Source organism: Beta vulgaris, chromosome 6 (genome assembly GCF_026745355.1).
Source record: "Beta vulgaris subsp. vulgaris cultivar EL10 chromosome 6, EL10.2, whole genome shotgun sequence".
NCBI classification, from domain to species: domain Eukaryota; kingdom Viridiplantae; phylum Streptophyta; class Magnoliopsida; order Caryophyllales; family Amaranthaceae; genus Beta; species Beta vulgaris.
The window spans coordinates 60,514,944-60,539,600 of NC_079207.1; the positions used below are offsets into that span (position 1 = coordinate 60,514,944).

Below are 24,657 nucleotides of genomic sequence, written 5' to 3' on the forward strand. Positions count from 1 at the left end.
TAAGGGAAGGGAGGAGCAATGGTGTCCTCTTTTGAAATGCCTATTTTGCCCCCCTTCCCTTACTAAATTACAAAAGGAATGTCAAAATCAAAATCGGCACTCAAAGAAAACTAACAAAAATTAATTTACAACTAACACTCACTCACAAATCACTTAAGAGAAGAAACTTTACAAATCACTCATACAATTGAGAAAATCACGTTATAAAAATCGAGCAAATCACTCAAATAAGCAGGAAACTTTATTAAAACTTATAATTAACATATAAACTAAAACTAATAACCTAAAACGTCAATACATACAAAAAAATTTACAAAAATTTGCTTACAAATCACTATTCTCAAGAACCATTCACAATTACATAATACATACTCACAAAAGTTACCTGTAAACACAAATCTGAGAAAAATATAAGATTTTGAAGCCAATTTCACACATTCATTCATCGGCAATTTGCGAACTTCCAAAAAGGTAAATAATTCTTTTAACCTTCAAAATTATTTCACATTTGTGAAATAAACAATAGCAACTTAGTCGACTGTTATGTAGTTTAAAAAATGGAGATGGTAGCAATGAGTTCAAAAGGACTTTTATACAATCAGACTTAAATTTAATTCATTTTCATATAATATTTATATTTTTCTTAAAAAATGCCTATATTAAAATTTTTGCCCAAAACTTTTGCAAAAAATCCATGTTCAGAAATAAATTTTGAAAAAAAAAAATAATATCAAACTTTTTGCTAACAACTTTTGCAAAAATCCATTTTCAGAAAAAAAAACTACATTAATTTGCGAAAAGTAACGATTGTTGTTTTTCTAAAAAAAATTACAATATCAAATTGTGTATGAAAAATTTAAAATTTCATTTCAAATATAATTGAAGCTCAAAGTGTTAAAATTTAGAAAAGGACAAGATTAAAATGATGAAAATTTTAAAAATCGATGTGTGAAAACAGAATTTAAAAGTTAGACAAGGAAAAAAAAACTGAAATTAGTTTATACTTTTCGGTTATAATTTTGGCATCATGGATCAAATTTTACCCTTGCTAATGCCCAAAAAGGTAGAATTTGTTTTTAAAAAAATTGAGGCACGCATCGCGTGCGTAAATTGCTAGTTTTTATTGAATGAAGGGTTAAAAAATATGTTCAAAGGGGGACACCATAGCTCCCCCCTTGGCTTATACTCCCCCCCGTCCTCTATTAGTTTACCCCTTTTTTTTGCACAAAGTTTTAGGAGAAATAATGTTGTGGGTCATAAAAAGAAAGAGAAATTATAATTTTATATTAAAGTTGAATGTATGTGTGATGAAAAGTTTGTGGTCCCATTCCAAAAACAGCAAAGAAAAGAAAGGGGTAAACTAATAAGGGACACCCTTAAAAGAAATACGGGTAAACTAATAGAGGACGGAGGGAGTATAATAGAGATATAATTAGTCAACTTCATACCCCCTCCGTCCCAAAATATAGTTCCTATCTCTATTTTAAGTATCCCAAAATATAATTCTTGTTTCTACATTTAATTTTACATTTTTCCGTAATTTGCCTAGAAAACCGTGTTCCATAATATAATTGCGTCTTGTAATTAGTTTTTTGCTTTTTTTATTCAATCCAAGTGTGATATTTAATGCTCTTTCACCAATTATCTCCATTCTCTCTCCTAAAATTATATTTTCCCATACAATATATATTTAAATATATAAACAAAAAATCTTGAGTATCCCCTTAGATTCTACTTATTTTGGTTCCCGTGAAAAAGTAGAACCAGGAAATATATTTTGGGACAAAAGGGGTAAAATTTAAGCAAACATATTAATCCCAGCCCTAAGTCAACCTAATTAACCCTAACTAACCTAATTAACCCTAACTAACCCTAACCCTAACCCTCTTTCTCCCCTAACCCACCCCAACAACCCCATCCCCACCAGCCCCCATCAATCCTAGCCCTACCGCCCTCTCCCACGCAGTCGTAGCCGCCATCAATCCTAGCCCTACCCCCTTCGAATCCCAAGCCCACCAACCCTCCTTTCGAATCTTGAACCCACCACCCCTAGCCCGCATCAAATTCGGGGCAAACTGAAAAGGAGAAGAAACTTGCCGGTGAACTGGTGTCAAACTGACGATATCGAGTGAGTGAGGGAGGGGGAGGCGTCAGGGAGATCGAGGAAGGGGGGACTGGTGTTGAGATGACGCGAATTGGTGTTGAACTACGAGTGTGAGGGGGAGGTGCGAGGGAGGGAGAGGGAGAGGGAGGTGCGAGGGAGGTCAAGGGGAGGGAGGCTGCCGAGGAGGGGGGGTCTGCGTGGGGGCTGTCGGGGAGAGGGAGGGGGTGGGGCTAGGGTTGGGTAGTGGGACTGGTGGGTTTAGGGTTGGGGGGGGATGGGTTGGGTTAGGGAGAGAGTTAGGGTTTTAGGGTTTACTTAAGGTTTAGTTAGGTTTAATTAGGTTTAATTAGGGTTATTTAGGGTTAATTATTTAATGGAGGACTAACGTCCGTGAGGCAAAAGCATTTTGGGTAATTTTTTTAAAGGTCACGGAGTATTTGGTGAATTTTTTTATAAGTCAGGGGTATCTGGTGAATTTTGAAAAAAGTGGGGGTATTTGGTGAATAATTTTTTTTGTTAGGAGTATTTGGTGAAATAACCGTAATAGTAGTAATAATCATCATCATCATCATCATCATCATATTAATAATAATAATAATAATAATAATAATAATAATAATAATAATAATAATAATAATAATAATAATAATAATGATAATGATAATAATGATAATAATAATAATAATAATAATAATAATAATAATAATAATAATAATAATAATAATAATAATAATAAAAATAAGTTGTAGTCTAAACTGAAATGAATTTGTTTGAACTGAACTGAACTGAAATGAATTTGTTTGAACTAATTTGAGTTTAACTGAAATAAATTTCCAGTTATTCAGCCCAAAAGAACAGAGCCATATTCTATCATTATCATGTACATAATCGTTAAATTTTATGAGATTTTTCATGTTTTATTTTAAAAACAAGTCCCCTATAAAAAAAAAGTGCAAAAGTGTTTTTTTTATAGCAAAATATCTAAAACATGGGATTATATGCTATAAAATCCTTTTAAAATAAAATATAGTGGTAATAGTACTAAATTGGTACCTCATGTCAATTTTGGGCTATAATTTTATCATACCCACTAGTAGAATAAATGCTTATTGCTGCGGTCAAAAAGTGGCCTATTGCGACGGTTTTGGCCGCGCAGCAATTAAGGGGGCAGCAATAGGTAATTAATATATTGCTGCGGTTTTAAACCGCAGCAATATTCGAACATATTAATGCAGTTTCTGGGTAAAACCGCAGCAATATGGCTATTTTATATCAAATTTCTAAAGCATATTGCTGTGGTTTCTGAGAAAAACCGCAGCAATATGCTGTATTTAATGATAAAAAATAGGCATATTGCTGCGGTTTCATAGAGAAACCGCAGCAATATGTACTGGTACAAGATTTTTTATTTTTTTATTTTATTTTATTTATTTTTTTACATTTTGCCATCAAATTTGAAAGACAAAAAGAAAATAATAAATGTTGATTGAAACTAATAACAAAAAAATTATTATACAAAAGTCAAAAACATAAAAAATTAAACTATATTATTATAATATATTTAGGGCAGAGTATAAAAAACCAAAATTATAGTACCAAAAAAACAGAAAAATATTTAAGGCAGAGAATAAAAAATCAAAATTATATAACTCATAAGTAATAATTTCGTACACAAATAATTACAAATATTATACTCCTATCTTGTATTTTCCTTGGCAGTTCACAAAAAAACGAGTGTATTCATTTTGGCTTCAAAACACAAACCGCCTTTCATGAACATTTACAATAACTTGAACCAAAAAAGAGAAGAGATCAAGCTAGTTTGTCAGATCTACAAAATCTGTGAAGTCTTCAGAATATCATCATCAAGCTGTGTTATCAAATTCGCATTTCAAGTGTATCGATTAGCTCGTACGACAACATCTATATATCCAAGTATTGTCTATCTGAATCTGAGGACTCTGGTATCTCAGAATATGTACGCACAAGCAACAGAAGTCAGCACAGAGGTAAGAAGTATTGAGATGAGATTGACACCGTTGTTGTCAAGGATATCAACTCCTGATATACGTCTAACTGTGGGTCCAGGTTTCCCAACAACCTTCAATTGGGAATTGTCGACGGCGAACACGGAGGACGGAGAACAACCGGCAACGGCGAACACGGGCGACAGAGAACAACCGACGACGGCGAGTAGAACTGGAACTGAAGCTTGTGACGGCGACGGCAAAAGGGCGAGACCATGAGTGGAAATCTGAAAAAATCGATATGAAAAAATCAAAAAAAATGAAAAAAATCGATCTGAAATAATAAAAAGGGAAAAAAACACAGATCTGAAATATAAAAAAACGAAAAAATACACAAATCTGAAAAAATCGAAATGAAAAAAAAAACGAGAAAAGATAAAAAAAAATGCAAGGAGTCTTCGATCTGAAAACGAGGAAATTTTCGAGTCTTCATGAAATCTTCGAGCCTTCATGAAATCTTCGAGCCTGATATATGACAGAACGGCCGACGAAGAGGAGAGAACGCGTGAGGGAGCAACGATTGAGACGAAGAGGAGAGATATCGCATGAAGGAGCAACGACTGAGGATTGAGGAGAGAGGAGAGAGGAGGATGAGAGAGAGGAGAGAGGAGAGAGAGGCGCATGAGTTAGCAAAAAGGGTTTGGTTTAGGGTTTTGATTTTATCAGTGGGGGAGGCGCGAGAATGAGGAGCGTGTCTTAAGTGTTTGGTTTATATTACTGCGGTCCTACGTGGAAACCGCAACAATATTAGCTCGCCTGGGCCCCGCATTTTGTTAAAAATTAATCCGTTGGACAATATTGTTGCGCACTACTATATTTTGAAGCAATTGCAACGGTTTAATGCAACAGTTGACCATAAAGCAACGATCTATTGCAACGATATGTGGTAATGCAACACCTTTTTGCAATGGACAGTACTATTGCAACGACTATTGCAACAGGTAGTGCTATTGCAACGACTTATTGCAACGGTTAAAGTGAACCATTGCATTAGAGAGGTTAACTGCAACATCATTTTAATCTATTGCAACGATCGATCCAAGAGCTAATAAAGTCTAAAATTTTTAGCAATACGACCCATACCCGCGCTGACTATTGATGTCCCTCCCTATCCCTAATACTTTTTTTTTCCTCCCGCACACAGCCACAGCACACACAATCAAAGACTAAGGGCAATCCCTAATTCGGTCCTGAACTTCTCGTACTCGTCGGCTTCTTTATCCCTCGCCGGGATAACTGCGCGTGAAGGGGAATCCGGTGTACTGGTCGTCGACTTCTCCTAACCGTCGCCGCAACAATTGCACAGAGGAAGGCTTTTCGCCGGAACAACTAAGAGAAGAGAGAAAGAGGTGGGGAAAAGAATATGAGTTAGTTTCTTTTCCATATTAGATTCAATCTGTGTTGTTAATTAGGTTATCTAAACCAATTTTGAATTACAATAAATTGGCAATTTGTTTGATAATGTTCTTTATTTTAGTAGGAGTATTAGTTTGATTGTGAAGCCATTGTGATTTGTTTCATCAGCGGATACAAGTCATACAACAACCTCCATTAGTAGACCCATAATCTATTCTTCAACAATAGAAAAATCCAATTCTCGGAATATGCAAACCATGCTGCCTAGAGGTCCTCAGGGTACTGAGGAACAAAATGATGTGAGTAATATCATGGTTAGCTATGTCAACATTTATCCTTTTTTTTATCATGTGGAATATCTCATGTAATACAAGCTTTCTTAAAGATTAATTATTTTTCGCCATTCATTTTCATTGATTGAAATTTCAGTACCGTATAACAATCGAGGAGCAAGTAAATGTCATCATCTATATAGATAGATGTATCTTGGCTGAAAATATGTATGGCGATTTTATTTTAGCCAAACTCAATTCTGATGTGAGTTTCTTGACTGGTTGACTATTTAGGAGGATTGTTGTCGAAATTCAATGTTACTCAGTTTATGTCAAGTAGAGAATTACATCATATTGCTCGTGTTTTTTCAGAATTGTTGTTTTCTTATGGAAGGGCTATAATATTCTTTAGAGGCTCGTCCTTTTCTTGATGGTAAATTATGCAAGGAGGTATTTTTTTGGTTCTGATTTGATAGCCAATTTGATGGCTATCTGGTTTGTGCAAATTAGGGAAATGTGCTTCTCTTGTTAATTTCCATAAGTTAAAGAGTTTTAAGCTTAGCTGTTGCTACCCTTACTGGTTATCATATCACTCGAAAAAAAGCTCATATCGATGATTTAGGACGACAATATCCTTTTGATCTTGCAGCAGCAAATGAGGATATGAATATGGTTATCACTTAATCACCCATATTATTATCATTGCAACACATGATAGAGCAATTCATCAATTTTGTGATTCAACCTCCCAGGTACTAATTCCATTCTATACTATCGAGCTTATGTTATGTTCTTGTCAGTGTGCTGCTATATGTGTTTTTGTTGTTGCTCTATGTTCTCCATGATTCATTGTTAATTGGTGTAGTATTTAGGAAAGTACGTGTGTGTGCTCGGAATTTGGACATAAAGCGAGCTAATTAATTGATTGTTCTTGACATACTATTATAGATTCGTCTGAGTTTTGTGATTTTTCGGCACATTTTCGAAAACTATAAATTATGTATAGCCCACGCACTGTGATTTCTGAAAGCATGGTAATTCAATAAGTGTCACAGAAATATTGTTTCAGCTAACTATAGTTACAATCAATTATTATTAGCTTAATCCACCCTCCTCAGTTGAGCAGCCCTTGCCCCTTGTTGGGTATACATCCCTAAAGTCCCACATATGAGAGATAAGGAGGAACTACCTTTTCTTTTTTAAGATTTCACCAGCTAAATTTGTATGAGATCTTTTGGAAAGGAGCTCAAAAACAAATCCGTGCAGATTAGGCACAAAGCGGACAATATAGGAGGAGTTACCTAGTTTATAAGAGTTAACCAACTACAATTATACTACTATAAAACACGTAAAAAGCACACTACAATTATGACTTAGAGGTCTACAAAACGTAGAAGTGAAATACACATGTTTTCGGTGAATGTTGGAGCTGCTGCATAAGTTGGTTTGTTTAGAGTAAGTGTATTCAACTAATTATAATAGTCATAAGGAAACTCAAATAAGGAAGCTCAAACGATGCTTGAGAGCTTACTTCTAACCTTGGTTTTGTCATAATACACACACACACACACACATAACTATCTTCCCTAACTACTTTAGTAAGTTTTTTTCCCTTCTATCTCATGTCTTTTTTCTTATATTTTTTGTTTTGATTACAGTAACTTCATATTTATAGCTCCAAAAACCAAGAAGCATCGAGGACGAACAAAGTTGGTTAAGGTTCATAATCGTACAAAAAAAGAACGCCCTTTTCTTATTATGAACTCTAATGGGCAGCCAATTGGACCCACAAATGAGATGGTTCAAGAATTTGCTCGCTTTTTGGGAACAGTGTCAAAAAATCCTTGAGCAGAATGGTGAACAAGAATTATCTTACGGGACACACTTGTTAAATCAGGTAAAGATTTATGCATTATATCTTTTCTGATCTTCAATATCCCGTGATGATGATTAGTCCCTTGTCTCTATATATATTATTAGAACAATATGTCGTACTTTATTAAACTTTTGTATAATTCTATAGGTACATCAAGGAGAGGAAAATGTATCACATGAAGAACAATTGCAGTCGCACGAATGACAATTTTTGGGCGTTGGATCTTGCTTAAAAGTGGAGCATGGTTTTGGAATTAATTAGGCAACTAGCTAGTAATCTTATTTAATGGACATATATTAACGCTAGAAGTAGATATTTTTTGGTGCATATATATTAGGTTGGAAGTAAATATATTAGGTGATGGAATTTATCTTGGGATTTGATATATATGCGATAGTACTATATTAAGTACTTGGTGTTGGAAATTGTCAAACGATTGGATGAACTTGAATATATTTATGGGTCTTTTTGGAAATCTAAATTTTTATCATTATGTTTATTTGGATTTGTTTTGAATTATTTCGGCTTTGCATCAACTTCAAGTTAACAGGTTAATATATACATATTTGTAGATTTGTCGTTGTAGTAGGCCTGTAGCCACAATATGGAAAAAAATTGCAACGATTCATGGGATACCATAGAGGCGTTGCCTTAGACTTTGAAATGTGTTGCATCATATCTAATGCAACGGTTCATGGGATACCATAGAGGTGTTGCATTAGACTATGAAACGTGTTGCATCATATGTAATGCAACGGTTCATGGGATACCATAGAGGCGTTGCATTAGATAATAAACATGCGTTGCATTAGAACTATTGCAACGGTTATTTGGTGTTGCAACTGGTCGTTGCATTAGGTGTCCAAGACCATTGCATTAGAGCTAATGCAAGGGCAGCAACAACAACAGTTGTCTGATCGTTGCAATAGCTCTGTTGCAACGGTTTTCGAGTCTATTGCAATGGTTTTTAGGGGTTGCAATAACTCATTTATGTAGTAGTGGTGGTTTTGGGCGGGAACCGCAACAATATTGTCAATTTCTATTTTTTTTTTTGCGTGTTATATTGCTACGTATAGGTAAAACCGCAGAAAATAACATTTATTCTACTAGTGACCTTTTGTGTTCTTATTACTAGTAATACTTAAATTCCGGATAATGTCATATATAAAGTTAAAAATTTCTTGTACTAATAATATACTTTCTCCATTCTATATTATTCTCAATATTTGGACTTTTATGCTATTTGCGTAATCCATTTGACCAAATATCATGATTTATATGCAAGGATAAAAATAGTCATGTGAGATTATTATGGATTCGTTTGAATATATACTTTTTGAATATCAATTTTTATTAATTTTTACTTAAGGTATCAATAGCTAAGTTGCGTGTTGGGCGCGTTAAAAAAAATTGTGAGTTTAGAGAGAGGAAAGTCTACATGTTGCAATTGATATGGAACGATTCTCGTGGCCCAGGTTGTATTCATTTTTTGATCATGAAATGATATACTCACTTATTGAGCAAAAAATATTGATATGGAACAAAGAAAGTATATATTTCTTCGTTGAGAAATCGGCTAATTTTAATTTGTAACAATTAATTAATGAATTAGTTAAGTACAACTTTTGATTTAAAACTAATATTTGGGCCTGGACGTTGCTTCAGGTTGGTACTGTTTTCCGAACTTGATATGCATTTTTTTTTCCATTCCCATTAAAATATATTAAGGGAAATTCAACATTTGAAAAGTACAAATACAATAATGTGGACACTTAAAGTATGATTAAAAGTTGGTTGAGATGGTAATTGTGTCATGTATAATAGCAAGAGGTCATGGGTTCAAATCTTGTTGCAAGCTAATTTTACTTTTGTTAATTGACATGACTTATGTACATATTGGACAATCCTAGTGGAGTAACAGTCACGTGACATGTATACATTGTGATGCACGTCTTTGCATTGACATGTATACATTGTGATGCACGTCTTTTAATATATTTATATAGATAAATATTGTAGAGAGAAAAATATATGATTAGTGACCCATTGAAGGTAAAAAGTACCCCTATCTAATAGATAATTTTTTATCGCGTTATTTATATAGAAGTAATCTATTTAAAATAAAAAGTTATCCATATCTTACAATAATTCATAATATACCTGTCTCATTCAAAAATTTGTGTTTAGCGATTAAGATGATGATTACAAAGAACTAAGTATCTCTAATTAATTAGTAGGATTATTTGCCCAAAAAGGGCTCAACTATTACCCATTTACTTTAATAAGTCCCACCTTTTGATTATTCCCTGTAGGTCCCATGTTTTATATTTAGTTTCCCCTATAAGACCTAGCAGGTCACTTACCTGCTGTAGCAGGTTTAATGAGGCACGTGCTTTCAAATTAATGAAAACACGTGATTTCCCCTTCCCTTTTTCATTTCCCCTTCACCCCTGCTCAATTTTCCTTCATTTTCCCTCCTTCTTCATTTCCCTTCACCCCTGCTCAACCATGGCTGCTCTCATCAACACTCTGGAGGTTCTTCGAATTCAAGACATTCAGAGGTGCGCAATTGGATGTGTTATGTAACCATAACATTCCTTCGAAGCTGAGGACTGTCAAAAGCGGAGGACCAAATCAAGGGAGGAAGTTTTATGGGTGTGCGTTGTGGCCTGTAAGTGTGAATTAGTGTTAAAATTGCTTAATTTGAACCTTCCATCTTTGTTATCACTAGTAGAAAAAAGCCTACTTGCTGCGGTTAAAAAGTGCCCTATTGCTGCGGAATAGGGCGCGCAGCAATTGAGGGCGCAGCAATAGGTATTAATTATATTGCTGCGGTTTTAAACCGCAGCAATATATAGAAATATTGCTGCGGTTTTGAGGCCAAACCGCAGCAATATATTATTTTTTTTATCAAATTCACAAGACATATTGCTGCGGTTTTCGTGATAAAACCGCAGCAATAGGTAGTAGTACAAGTAAAAAAATTTTTTTTTTTTTTTTTCATTTTGTCATCAAATTTAAAAGACAACAAGACTAAAAGAAAAGAAAACACTACTGATTAAAACTAATGACAAAAAATATTATACAAAATTCAAAAATATAAATTGAATATATTATTACAAATAGGTAGGGCACTAGAACATAGTATAAAAAAATAAAAAATATAATAAAAAAACAACTAACTGATTCATTACAAAAAAATATAATAAAAACGAAAAATACACTAAGAAGAAATAAATAACTGATCAAAAAAAAAATAAAGAAAAAAACTAAATCAAAAAATCTACCCACACATTGAAACCGAAAAAAATCAAAACAAAAATCCTAAAACCAAAAATCTACTCAATACAACGCTTAAAAACGAAAAAAAAGCTAAAAAACAAAAAAAAATAAAGAAAAAACTAAAACAAAAAATCTACCCACATCTGAAAACGAAAAAATTCAAAACAAAAATCCTAAAATCAAAAATCTACTTACAAAGTTACAACGCTTAAATCGAAAAAAAAAAAGGAAACGAAAACAAAAAAAGAACAAAATAGATCGAACGGCCGACGAAGATGAACGTCTGTCGAAGGTCTGCGAACGACGAAGGTCTGCGAGCAACGACGAAGACTCCGCGAACGACGACGAAGACTCCGCGAACGACGACGAAGACTCCGCGAACGACGACGAAGACTCGGCGAACGACGACGAAGACTCGGCGAACGACGACGAAGACTCGGCGGACGACAAGGCTCGGCGAACGACGAAGTTCTGCGAACGAGGAAGAATGGTTTGCGAGCAACGAAGAATGGTTTCCGAGCGACGAACGTTGGTCGTGGTTGTCACCGGCGATTATTAGGGTTCAGGTGAGAAGGAATTGAGTGAGGGAGTTGGGGAAGGAGATGAAGCGCCGTGTTGGTGAGAGAGGAAGGAGAAAGTGAAGAGAGAGAGAGATAGGAGATGAAACGGCGTGAGAGGAAGAGAGAGAGAGAGGCAGTTTATTTAGGGTTTAGTGAGAGGGTGTTGTATTAGATAGCCTTATATAATATTGGATTTTATATTGCTGCGGTTTATTTATGGAAACCGCAGCAATACATTAAAATATTAATATTTTAATGTATTGCTGCGGTTTCCTTATACAACCGCAGCAATATAGCTGGTCAAAGTAGTCGATTAAATTTGAAAATTTGTCCCGTTATTATCTATTGCTGCGGTTTTGGGTGGGAACCGCAGCAATATTGTCAATTTCTATTTTTTCTTTTTTTTTGCGTGTTATATTGCTGCGTATAGGTAAAACCGCAGCAATATCACCGCAGCAAATAGCATTTATTCTACTAGTGTATTGGGGCTTTGTTAATGCTACTGAAATACCCAAAAATAGGAAATTAGGGCTTACATGAATCCTTTGAAATTAGGGTTCGTAAAATTCGAAATTAGGGCTTTGGTAATGCAATTGAGATACTGATATTTTTTTTGTTTTGTTATTAGGCTGAGGACTGCAAATTTTTTAGATGGGAATGCAAGGACTCTGACTGCCCCAAGTGTAGTGACCTTCAGTCAACACTGTTGGAGCAGTATACTTCAATTGCTGAACTGGAGCTCTTGTATAAGACCGTGGAGGAGAAATTAAACAAATTAAAGCTGAAGAAAGAGAAGTTGTGTGAAGAGCTTGCTGTAATGAGGACTGAGTTGGCTAGGTCTTCAGGAGAAGCTGATAAGAGTGCAAAGGGGGAAAAATTTGCTCTTGTTGGGTTGTTTATTTCATGGGTTTGTTTGCTGTTGTGTGTGTGGTTTCATTAAGTAGTTGGGTTGTTTAGTGGGGCAGTTGGTATGGTTATGGGGAATGTTTTGTACTAGGGGGTTAGTAAGTACTAGGGATTTTGTAATGGAGGTTACATACTCCTATTTTGCCTAATCAATGAAGAATGATGTATTCCTACAGATGAATGAAACATAATTTTGTGTCCAAAAGTAGTTAAAAATTGACATTGCTGTAAAAATACAATGTTGTGAATACACCCCAAATAACAAAGTTGCAATTGTTACTGCCTTAACAAAATACATTAATCTTGCAAATGTTTCAGTTCATAAAGAGCAAAAAATGTGAAATCCAAGTGTCACATGAGCTGAATCAGCCAAAGGTGGCTTGTCTTCATGAATGGCTGGTTGATGCTTGACTACCTAATGGACAGCCTGATGTTGTTGTAACGAAGGTTGAGACACCAACCTTGGACCTCCAATCTGTCCAGGAGCCTGTAGAACATAAGTGGTAAGAATGTAAAAGTGTGGTAGCCAGAAAAAGTATGGAAAAAATAAACTCAAATCAAGAAAAAAACTCACATTGATCATTGTTGATCCATCTTCACCAATTAAAACACCAACTCCTTTTGGCATCTGCTACACCATAATGAAACTAAACAAGTTACTTCATGGTGAAAATGTTGATGAACAGAAAAAAAAGCTATTCAGTTGTACTTACATATTTCCCTCTTCCACCCCTTCCAGCACTTCTTCCACCCCTGCCAACACCAGACCCACCCCTGCCAACACCAGAGCCACCCCTGCCAACACCAGAGCCACCCCTCTTGATAACTCTTCCATTCTTTCCAGTTCTACTTGGTTCTGCAGTGGGTGTCAAGTTATCAATTTGTGGTCCTCTAGATGATGCACTGTTGACTTGCATCTCTTTAATGGAGGTTGTGGAGGTGCACTGGTAGTAGTGTCCTTATTAGGACATGTTCTTTTATTGTGGGTCTTTGATTTACATATGCTGCAAGTCATTTGAATTCCATGTTTTGTTAACCTTCCAGGCTTATTGGGTTTTCATGGGGTCTTTCCTTCTATTTTTCCTTGGCCTCCCAGGACCTATCTTTATTGGGGTGGGTTCAGAGGGGAGTTGATCTTTGGCCAATGTCTATCACCAGCAACAGGTGGGATTGAACCTCCATAAGACTGCAAATATATGTCCCTGGTGTAGTAGCCAGAAACATAATCTTCTGCATCCTTGTGGCAGAAGAAAATGCATGAAATGCATGGCAACAAGGGATGCCAGTTAAGTCCCACTTCTTGCAAGTGCAGGACCTTGCTTGCAGATCTACAGTTAAGCTATCCATGCCATGGTTCACTTGGAAAACTGTATTGGTGGATGGTATGGGAGTGCAGTTGGCAGCCCATTCTTTCTCTTTTCCAACCTTGCTGTTATTCTAGGGCATAATTGTGCAGAACTACCCTCCATGGTTGTCTTTTAACAACCAATCTCTGCATCAAAGCTACCCTAATGTCTTCTAATAAATATATCAAGTGTTTGGTCCTGGCATTTATTATGTAGCCATTAAAAGTCTCAGATAAGTTGCTAGTAATGACATCCACTTTGGTTGTAGTATCTAAAAATGCCTACAAAAGACTTTAGGGTTGTGAGCTTTGAAATCAGTCACAGCATTAGGGTTTTCTGCCTCCATTTCTGCTAAAGCTTCATTGTAATCTGCTAAAGAATATGCTTTAGCAGCCTTCCAAAACATGAGTTTCATGTCATCTCCTTTGTGTACCTTGTGCCAATGGGCAAAAATATGCCTGGCACAATGCCTATGCTCACAGTTTGGAAATACTGCCTTCACACTACTTAGTATGGCCTATGTTGCATGAAACAAAGTGCATTGGTAAGAAACAAAGTACATATTAAGCTAAACAAATCAAATGCATAAGCAATAATAGATGAGATGAAGAATATATACCAGATCTCATCTGAAACAATGGTGAGACCATCTCCTTCACCTAAGCTGAGAGCCTCCCTCACCTGGGTCAGAAACCACTCCCAAGAGGAGTTGTTCTCTCCTTCCGCAATAGCCCATGCAACAGGGTACATCTGGTCATACCATTGGTAATAATCATGTGGGAAGGTCTCTTGGTCATATATGTATGCCTCATCAGGTATAAGAGGTGTTTCATTTGCTTTGCTAGTTTCACCAGTGTTTTTTGTTGTCCTCTTGGTTGTTTCTTGCTATTTTTTGTATTCACAGTGGGATGGGATGGTTGTTTTTTTGTCTTCTTGCTGTTCAGTGATGGTGTTTTGTCAACAGTGGGTTGGGATGGTTGTTTTTTTGTCTTCTTGCTGTTCAGTGATGGTGTTTGTCAACAGTGGGTTGGGATGGTTGTTTTTTGTCTTCTTGCTGTTCTTTGATGGTGTTTTGTCAACAGTGGGCTGGTCTGTTGTAGGTGGTTGGAGGGCTGGTCTGTTGTGGGAGTGGGAGGCTGCTCTGTTGTAAGAGGTGGGGAGGGCTGGTCTGTTGTAGGAGGTTGGAGGGCTGGTCTGTTGTGGGAGGTGGGAGGCTGGTCTGATGTGGCTTTGTTTTGCTCAGCAGTTGGGGTCTTAATAACAGGTATTGAAAAGGCAGGTCATATGGGGAGGTAGGTCTGTAGGTAAAATAAGTTGGCATTCCTTCAACCTTTGACTTGACCTAATTGGGGTCAACTTTTTGGGTGGAGTCCTTTTCCTTGAAATTGCTACTTTGGGTGGGCCTCATCCCTTTTGGCTGACTCAGTTACATTTGCTACTGTTGTGTCTGTGTGATGGTGGAGAGGTTGGGGATTCCATCATATAACATTGCAGGCTTATCTACTCCATGTAATACATACAGATCAATAAACTTGGTTTTCAACACAATTGCACCCATTTGAAGCACCTCAGTGTCATTGTAAACCATCCTCAACCCATCATTTAGTGTTTTCCCAGGAATCAAGTAAAAAATCTTATCAATTTCCCTATAAGTACCACATTTCCTTGCCATATCCTCCAAAAACCACCAACACAGTTCATCAGGATCCTCTGCAAATGTCCTACCAGCCCCACCAATGTACTCCATTTTCCCTCCTTTATCCTTAAACAAACCACCATGCCAGAAACGCAAACAAACACTTTCCATGGACTACAACATTCACAAAACAATGACAAACCAGAGCAGTAATTTAATTAGAACTACATTTTCATTTGGGATGGGGCCATGCGCAGACAGCAAACAAAAAACCCATAATTCAGACAACAATGAAAATTAAAACCCTAAATTGGTTTAGGAAAGAGAACCAAAGGTCACTGAAAAGCTAAATACATGCTCCTACTTAGTTAACATTAACATTAGTAAAAAAAAATTCATAATTTGGGAAGGGAGGGAGAAGATGAGCAGAGAAAACTTACTTGAAGAAGACAAACTCCTCAACTTCGCTACTGAAGAATCGACTCCAATTGAATGAATGAAAAAAAAAAATTCTTGCGCACCTTCGTTAAAGGTGAAAATTTTCAGAAGAAGCTTTAGTGGGGAAGAAGACAATGGAAGTTTTAGGGGGGAAGGTGAAAAATTTGTCAACTCACCTTTTCTCAGAGTAATAAAGTCAGCACCTGTAAAAAAAATTAAAACCGGCTGTGGGTCCCGCTTTTAAAATTTTTGTTTACCTTCTCAACAGGTTATAAGTTACCTAAGACTTATAGGGGAAACTAAATATAAAACATTGGACCTACAGGGAATAATCAAAAGGTGGGACATATTAAAGTAAATGGGTAATAGTTGAGCCCTTTCTGGGCAAATAATCCTAATTAGTAACGTAATATCCTTTAAATATATAATCATATCCTCACCCACCCCTCTTTCTTACATCGAAATGCCACAACACTATCATAAATGCCCACTAAACACCTATTGAGTCCCACTATCTGAGCATGTCATAAACTAATCATAACCACAAATTGAGTCCCACTAATCTACTCGTGCAAGTTATTATATGCATAGATCGGCTCGTGACGCAACACGTAACCTACTTATGTCACTTACGTAAATAGAGTTTTTTAGGCAACTTGCATGGAGCAAGGGAACTTTTTTTTTTGGGTAATTAGAAGCTTGCATAAATTAAAGATTAGCCATGGGAATTGGGATAAACCCCCATGGATAGTTACCTGTCGCACAGAGTTTTATAGTTTGTCGTAAGTTAAAAGTATCACATTGATAATAGTCCTACATCGCGTTTTGCTCTCATGTACGAGCCTACGAGGGGATCTTCCTACCTCCTCTAACAGTGCCATGCAGGTTGCAATGATTTATCACTCTAGTCTATAGTTAGTTTTCCTTTATCCTTTTCATTAGAGTTGATAACTTGTACAACTCTCTGGCAATCAGAAGAAGATATGATAATGTGATTCTAATTTCCTTGATGCGCTCATACAACTACACAAGTTCCTCTATGATAACAGTGACTGATCCAGGATTTGAATTAAAGTTATGTATGCATTACCAGTTATGCAGCAACAACACACATTTGAGCATTCAAAAATATAGATTTACAAAAGGACACAATTATATCCTCAACTCTTTTGGAATAAATACAAATCCAAGTAGCTACGTATTCACTATTTATAAACTGAAAAATGGGAAGGCAAAAGTTCAAAAATAATATATAAAGTCACAATCAAACATTAGTTTTGATTCTAAAAATAATTGAGAATGGGTAAAAGTTAATATGACTAACCCTTATATATTTTTCTATTTTGGGATGGTTCTCATATTAATCCAAACTCTTATCTTTTTACATTAACAAATATATTTTGGGTATATTGTATATAGGAAATTTAAGAGCTCATATTACTTCGATATGGTAGCACTTAAACTTAGGTGTTTTTGAAAATAGTAAAGTAAAAATTATTATAAGATGGGTAAAAGTCAGGGTTATTTGAGAAATTTTCCGAGAAAATAAATGAACAAATGCTCCATAAAACTTAAAACTAAAAGAAAGCAAACAAAATTAGAAAGTAGTCTAGTTGAATAAAAAAAGGGAAAAAAGGTAGAGTAAAAAATGAAAATGTAAACCATCAATTAAGTGGAAACAAAAAGAAGGGAACAAGTAAGCAAAAAGTTTTCCTCAGAGAATCGAACCCGCGTCCCGCGTCGTCCAATAGAAGCTAAAGATTTGCAAGCTAACAAAACCACTGAGCCAAACTTTTAAAACTGATAATAAGGTGGTGTAACGCCCCGACTTCTAAGCATCACTATTAGGTTAATTAATTAAAAGGATTAGCAGCGGAAGACCTTCCTGGCTTAGTCGGTGCGTCACTGTCGTACTTTCCACACAGGAAAGTACAAGGCAACATTCTTTCATATAACTAAACCTTCATAATAATTATAGTAATTCTAGAAATATATATAGATAGCTTAAGCATAGCTAATGTTGCATAGTTTAGTGATCATAAACTTGGATTACACAACCGTCATAGTCTCATGAATTAAAGTAATTTAATCCTCATTGCTACGTCATCCCATCTTCGTATGCATACCTAAAACAGAAAAACAAAACGTCATGAGCCGAGGCTCAGTAACATACTACTCTAACAACGTAAATTCATTTTATTTGCAAACAGGGAGAAGAGAATATAGTAAAAATCATTTCGTAAACATACACTTCGAATCAGGAATTTAAAAGTCGTTTCCTTTCCTATTATCTCCATTATCACATTTCATTATCAGAAAACTTTCTTTGGTTACTTTGGCGAGTACAGAGAAGGCATAGCCACCGAGGACATTCATCCCCCATCAGAAGGTGGCGTATAATGCCAGATTTCATAACAGAAGGCAAAGCCACCGAGGATATTCATCCCCCATCAGAAGGTGGCATATAATGCCAGAGATCGTAACAGAAGGCAAAGCCACCGAGGATATGCATCCCCCATCAAAAGGTGGCATATAATGCCAGACATCGTAACAGAATACAAAGCCACCGAGGATATTCATCCCCATCAGAAGGTGGCATATAATGCCATAATGCGGGTGCCACGAGGACGTTGTCCCCATCAGAAGGTGGCGTTGCCGCCAGATAACAGAATGACACGTGCACGCCCAGAGAACATAGTACTGCCATTCACCATCTTTCACTTTCATTTATCATGTTTCGTTTCTTTTGAGTAATTTTCAGAAATCATAATAAAGTCATTTCATAACATCATCAAATCATTACTAGCCAAACATTTCATATCCCGCACACCATATAAAACATAGCATAAACATTATATAAAAGCACCATAAAACGTAGTTGGAAGGGGAGTGCGGGTGTTAGCAGTAGACGTTACCTGGAATCCTGCTTAACAACCTTGATCGTATGGGAAAGCTTGTAATATCTCTTCCTTTTTAATCTAATAATCAATTCAGGAATTAATAAAAGACTTATTAATATTTTATTCGAATTTGAGTCATTGATCCTTTCCATCATGTTCATTTAGGATATTTAGGAGTTTTATATATTAACGTCCTTGTTTGTTGATAAAAAGTCGTAGACGCCCTTTCCACTTAACAACTTAGCGTCTAAGTCGTAATTGATTACTTGTGATTATAAACGGCGTCTTAATTACTATAACCATTTCGTATTTTATAATTTTAAAACGTTATAGTTTTGTTAACCTTTAATACGAAACTTCATTCTATTAATCATAGAGTCCCTTTAAACATATTCGTCATTTTAAGAATTAAATCAGTGAACATTAGTCTTATGGCTCATGATTCAGGCTTAATGGTTTGTGATTATAATATTCGTAATATAATTGTATGCTACTTTAACATATACAAATTTAACCAGGAAACTATACTTGTTTACTATTACTCTTTAGTTGATATATTATAATTATATTAATTAAGGTTATCACATACTACATCATCATTTAATCATTTATTAGTCATAAGATCCCCTTTAAACATATTCGTTATTTAATCAAAACAATAGCCATTAATCCCGTGATTCATGAATCCAGCTTAATAACTTGTAATTATAGACCTCATAATATAACTATTTTATTCGTGTAATATATGTAAGTGCCTGCGTAAATCTGATAAGTAATCTATATTTAACTTGCATCACTCTTTAGTTGATATATTAATGTTACATGAAATATATTATTAAGTATTATGACACAAATAATCTTTATTTAATCGTTAGTCCTAGTTAAGTTCATAATAAAGAGTCATACTTTATAGTGGGTTTTATCCTATTTTAACTAAACATCAATATTGATATCCAAGTGAGTTAAAGAATCAAACTATCTCCCTTAGTCCATTTCATCTATTGAGTTAATTATTTCAGCCCAGATAATTTATCAAACTATTAAACTCTAAAGCCCAACAAAATATAACACAATATATAAAGGGGAGAGGTATGTTTTAACATACTTCTGCTTCAACCGAATAGCGTGAACCAGAGAGCAGGGGAGGAACAACGAAGCTCCGGCGACTGAAGGCGAGGCAAGGCAGAAAAGTGACGGCACGACGAGAGGCGAGGGGTGCGGTGGTGGCTCGACGGTGCGAGCAGCAGACAAAACAGAGGAGAAAGAGAGAACGAATTGGGCGAGGAAGAGAGGAGCTGAGCGAGAGAGAGATGAGGGCGACGGAGAAGGGCGGCTGGGTTGACGCCGCGGTGGGTTACGCACAGGAGTTCGTCGGCGGAGAGTGGTGGTGCTGTGGTGGCTGAACATAAAACAGAGGAGTGAGGGAGTCAGGGGTTTTGTGCGAAAAACAGAGGAATTTGAGGGGTGGTGTTTTCCGACGATAACTCAGGAGGTTTGAGTGAATTTGTTTGTGATCAGTGGATGGTGTTTTGAGGGAATGAACATGGCTTATTATAGCCATTGTTGAGTTCTAATTTTTGCCCAATTCGATTGATGAAATTGAATTACAAAAATAGGCTATTGGGTGATTTTGGTTGAGAAATGAATTTTTATTTGAAGATGAATTTGATTTTGTGCAAGAAACCCATTTTGGATTTAGAAATCCATGGGTGGGTTGTTTGTGAAGAGAAAATTGAGATGGAGCTATGGAGAAGGAAAACTCACGTTTTCCTGTTTTTTCAATTTCTTCTTTTTCTTTTCTTTTCTTTTCTGTTTTTCTTTTCCTTTTTATTAACAAAACAATTTGACCCAAATTGTAAGGTTTAATTAATTGTTTTGTTTATTATATGTTTTCTAATGAAATCATTTAGCATAACTTGTTATTATTAGCAACTCTAGCCATAATATATATTATCATTACTTGGACATAAAATAAGAAAAATTTTGATCTTAACTTATGATTAAAGGAAAAATTTAGCCACTAATTATTATTATCTAATTTAAGCATTTTAAATTTTCGGGATATTACAGGTGGTGCGTGAAGTTTATAAAAGGGTTTTATTTTTCTAATTTATCGCAAAATTTCCTTCTTTTTTCTCCAGATTTTCGTGCGTTTAGTTGAACCCACGCTGGATCTGCCCATGTGTGATAGCTTCGGATTTTTGCCTCGCACACATCCATGCAATAGCTAGGTTTTCTTACTGAAACCTTTGATCCACCTTAGTCCTTATGTTATCCTCTCAATAAACACCTCCCAAACATGTTACAAAAGAAGCATCCACATCTCATCTCTCTTACCTAACTTCATCTCCCTCATCTTTCATATTTCATCTCTCACCTTCCTTCATCTTTCTCGTCTCTCCTTCGCATCTCATCCCTCACCTACCTTTTACCTGCATATCTTTAACGACCGAGTCAACAAATCTACAAAGGAACGCCAAAAGCGAAGGCATCTCTCCTTCGCATATCATCTCATCGAATAGCGAGCAACAATCCAACGAAGGGTTAGGACTTGCGCGCAACAACTTCAATTTCCGGTGAGACAAGAGTGCAACAAAATTAAGTAGAAAGTTAAAATCTTGCCGGCAAGTGCAACTGGTTGAAGCAGCGAGCAATTATCAGAAGTTTCATGATAAATTTTCTCTTTTTGAAGCAACGGAAGGATAATCCATTCCTCATATCTAAAGGTTGAACCGTGGATGCCTTCTTACATTAGTTGGTTTTTGTTTTAGTTTATATTAGTTAAATTTTGTTTTTTTTTTTCTGTTCCTCCTAATGTAGCAAAAAAAATCCTGGAAATTCGTTCTTCTATTTTAGTTTTTTTTTGAGAAGTAAGAAAGAAATATATATTGCATCCAAACAAACATTGTACAACTCAAGCAATCTAAGAATATGACTTAGCTGCACACCAACGGAGGTAAAGCCTCAAAGAAACAATTACAAAGTATCAAACCACCTACGCTCTCTAGGGGTCATTTTCCTATACACTTGTATAATTCTATTCTTTACATTGTATTGAATCTATTTGACATCAGTACTTATAGAGGGGACCTTGTTGTTCCATAAGGCATCATTCCTAGCTCTCCACACCTGATAAAGAAGAGCAGCAATAGCTGTCATGATAACTTTCTTCTTGAAACATTCCTCTTTATAGCTTCTGATCATCCAGGTCATGTGTTGATACAAACTGGCACCAAGTCTTTTGACTCCTAGACATACTTGAATCTGACGCAAGCATGTCATGCTAAATGAGCATTCAAAGAATAGGTGAGAATGAGTTTCAGTAGCACTACCACAAATGCAGCATTCAGTGCAGGTAGTAATACCCATAGTAGCCAATCTCTCCCTAGTTAGCAGTCTTTGCTTCATGGCAAGCCAGATTATAAATCTACGTTTGGGTATAGAGAGCCTGTTCCATATACCTTTGATGTATCTCCAAATTTGCCCAGCAGGAAGAAGAGACTTGTATGCCTTAGCAATACTAAACTGATGGGAGCTAGTTTGAGATATCATAGCCTAGTGCTGGTCTTTCACACTACAAATACACTTCCATACCCAACTAGCACTAGAAGGAGGTTGATAGCCCTCCCAATTAGCCTCTTTTAAGTAAATAGAATAAAACCCATCTCACCCATAGGTTATCTTTTTTATGAGAGATAGCCCATACATGCTTAGCAACAACAACTTGATTCCATAAGAGGATGTTTCGAATACCAAGACCCCAATAAGACTTAGAGGTACACACATTATCCCAAGCAATGTACCCACAGATATTACTATCATAAGAGCCATGCCATAGATAGTTTCTACATATAGTATTGATTTTGTGCAACACAGATTTGGGGAGAATAAAAAGTTGTGTCTAATAGACATAAATAGACATCAATACAAAGTTGACCAGCTGTACTCTCCCACTGTAGGAGAGATGCCTACTACTCCAAAGCTTCACTCTCAGGCACATTTTATCAATGAGAGCCTCACAATCAGCAACGTTTAGTTTCTTAGTGCTCGTAGGAACACTAAGATACCTAAATGGGAGGGAGCCTATTCTGAAGTCTGTAACTTGCTGAATTCTTCTGATCTCACTATCTTCCATACTAGTGATGACTCCATTTTAGTTTTAATTTTCATTTTTTAGGTTTGGATACTCATTTATATTTTTTATATACCAAAATTCCAATGAACGTCAATTGATCCTTGTTTTAGTTTGGGTACTGACTTATATTTTGGCTACTGATTTCAAAGCCTTGTTTTATTTTTCATTTTTGTATACACAAATTCCAGTGCACTTTAATTCAACTCGCTTAGTTTTCATTTTTTAGGTTTGGGTACTGATCTCAAATAGTTTTTTTTTAGTTTGGGATATGTTTTGTTGCTCAAGGACAAAAAAGCACGGGACTTTAGAGAGCATTTGCATCACATGCTGAGCTATATGCGACGCAAATGGTTAATCATATGTGTTGCATGTAGCTCAGCATGCGATGCAAATGATAGACACATCGGTGTTGGTTAGGCGTCTTGTGCATTGGAATTTGCGTTGCGTTCGACGTAAATAGTTCAAATCTTTGTCGTGTCCTTGTCTGACGTAGATCATGTCTCCCAAATTTGTGTCAAAACCTATGGTGTCGGACCTAAGTCCGACAAAAATGGTGATCCTAGGTCCGACGCAAATCGTTGATTCTCTACTAGTGCATCCTCCAATCCAAGAGCAAGGAAACTTACTATTTAGTTAGAGTATTTCACAAATTAGGTTGTAAGTGTGGCTTCTAATTTGAAAACTATGTTGATAAGTGAGTCAAAACTAATTAAAGGACCCTTGATTTAGGTGCATGAAACATAAATTAAGTAAACCAGGTTACTTAGGTTAGTTAATTTGGTGAGGAACCCATATTTAAAATCCTAAATCCCTCTTAATTTCAGAGTTTTGTGGTTGAAACTATACAATCAAATAAAAACCCTTACTTAATTTAAGCGTTTTGTGCTTCAAATCATAGAATCAATTATAAGCCCTTAATTTTCTTGCAATTGAGTAAACATTGTGAAGATATAATCTAGAATTCAATCAGCCACTTATCAATTGATCAATTCCTCAACCCATTACTTAAATAAACTCCTATGTACTCCTTCCGTCCCAGAATACTCTTTACACTTTCTTTTTTTATCTATCCTAGAATAATCTTTACACTTCTATTTTGGGATATAACCACTATTATTATAATCATTATACCTTTTAACTATTCGCACACGCTCTGATCTCTCCTCCAAATAATTTAATACCACTCTTATTACCTATCAAATCTAACCATGGCCCACATTCTCTCTCCTTAAAATAAAATAATACTACTTTTACTAATTACTAAATCCTATCACATGTACTTTTCAATAAAATAACAATAGATAACCAAACAATAACTTATCATCTAAAACGTAACTACGTGTCTTAATAAGTGTCAAAAGTATTATGGGACGGAGGGAGTAATACGACATCTATCTTTCATGCATGATCAAGTATGATGCTCTTAGTAAACATGATTCTTTGATGCATTAAGGGAACTTTGTCTGATGGCATAAACCTCGATCTCTACACCACCTAAGCTTATTGCTTATACATTAAATGATGAAGGTGAATTGTTAAGGGGTAAACCCACATGTGAGCTTGTTCCACATTAAAGAAAGAGAGATAAGATGACTAACATATAAGCTTAATGGGCTACTCCTCCTTAATTGGTTTTAGGATGGAACCTCATCCGAGCATGTGTGTGATGATAAAAGGTTTTTAGTTTTTCGTTAGGGCACCAAAAATCACTTTTCAAACAATATTTGTAACACCTAACAAGCAATTACTAAGAATGTAGTAAAGGCAAGTCAAGGGCCGAACCACAAGGGAATTAGAACTAATCAAAGTCTAACAAGTC

At 35.8% G+C, this 24,657-nt stretch overlaps 1 long non-coding RNA gene across 1 annotated transcript; it reads left to right on the forward strand.

Annotated features, from left to right (window-relative positions):
* Window positions 1–7,407: 7,407 nt before the first annotated feature.
* Window positions 7,408–8,116, forward strand: LOC125498360 (uncharacterized). The gene is made up of 2 exons (XR_007275318.2): window positions 7,408–7,656; window positions 7,783–8,116. It is a non-coding gene; the product is annotated as an uncharacterized LOC125498360 (long non-coding RNA).
* The last annotated feature ends 16,541 nt before the right edge of the window (window positions 8,117–24,657 follow it).